We start from the raw sequence: 1197 nt of genomic DNA, 5'->3' as shown, positions 1-1197 counted from the left end.
CAGTAACTGTTCTTTCGGGAACAGATACTACCGTCATATATAGTTAAAAATATGGGTTCCTGGCCTTTGACCTTCTTGTGCGAACGCACACGCTATGCCCGAACTCGTACGGGACTTGGTAGATTAATCTGCCACGAGTAATGAGTATGATGGGCAAACATCTATTAGACACACTACGAATGTAGTGTTGTGGACATGTTGGGAATGTGGATCTCACGGGGAGCGTGCACGGGATAAGTCCCTGCAGACGCACTATCCTCTGTGCCCGCGGTGGCTCAGATGGATAGAGCGTCTGCCATGTAAGCAGGAGATCCCGGGTTCGAGTCCCGGTCGGGGCACACATTTTCAACATGTCCCCAATGAAGTGTATCAACGACTGCTTGCAGCTAGGGTGTCTATTTAATTATCATTCCCAATTTATTTGAATCATTTGAAATAATTTTCAGCATGATTAGAACACCAGAAATCAAAATAATTTTATGCTGCCCACCACTGTTTAAAACTTTATGCTCAAACTCCACATTGTGTGGGTATGAAAATTTATAACAAAGTGAAAGGAAGAGAATTGCTCAGCATAAATTCAGAAACACTGAAAAAAAAACTTATATGAGAAACTAGTGCAGAAATGTTACTATTCAGTAGAAGAAATGACAACCTGAAAATTTGAGCAGGAGACTGCAAGTACTTAGGACTGTTAATCTTAAAAGTTTGTTACTTTTGAAGAAACATTATTAACTGCTTAATTAAGTAATTATTCAGTACTGTATATTATATTACTGGTATTATAAGGAAAATTGTAAACCAGTTTTTGTGTTTTGACAAGTCTCCTGTGCTTTTAAGTCAATGGCATGAAATTGAATGTTATGAGACAATAAACTTTTCCATTGTTTAATGAAGATTATTATTATTATTGAAGAGAACCAATTATCCACTGACCCATTTCTAAATGATGAAACCATTTTTAAAAACCACTGTAAGTTGTCAGTTTTATTGTGCAAGACATCTTTATTGCATTGCTAGCCAGTTTTGGGCTTTTGCCAGTTTCAAATGTGTAATGTTGGTGATGTGTGTCCTAATCTGTAACCAGTTTCATGCTATGTGGATACACAAATGCAGCAGCTCATGTATGTAAAAACATTACTAACAGCTAGCTTTGTGTCCTCATAAATTCATGTAACAGTTCACTGCGTGCTTTTG

The 1197-nt window shown here is 37.5% G+C and overlaps 1 non-coding gene across 1 annotated transcript; it reads left to right on the top strand.

Annotated features, from left to right (window-relative positions):
* The first annotated feature begins 263 nt into the window (after positions 1 to 263).
* Trnat-ugu (transfer RNA threonine (anticodon UGU)) lies at positions 264 to 338 on the top strand. The gene has a single exon. It is a non-coding gene; the product is annotated as a tRNA-Thr (tRNA).
* The last annotated feature ends 859 nt before the right edge of the window (positions 339 to 1197 follow it).

The sequence above is a fragment of the Schistocerca nitens genome, chromosome 7, assembly GCF_023898315.1.
Source record: "Schistocerca nitens isolate TAMUIC-IGC-003100 chromosome 7, iqSchNite1.1, whole genome shotgun sequence".
In the NCBI taxonomy this organism is placed as follows: domain Eukaryota; kingdom Metazoa; phylum Arthropoda; class Insecta; order Orthoptera; family Acrididae; genus Schistocerca; species Schistocerca nitens.
Note: the sequence above shows the minus strand (reverse complement) of the source record. Positions and strands in the feature narration are given on the sequence as shown.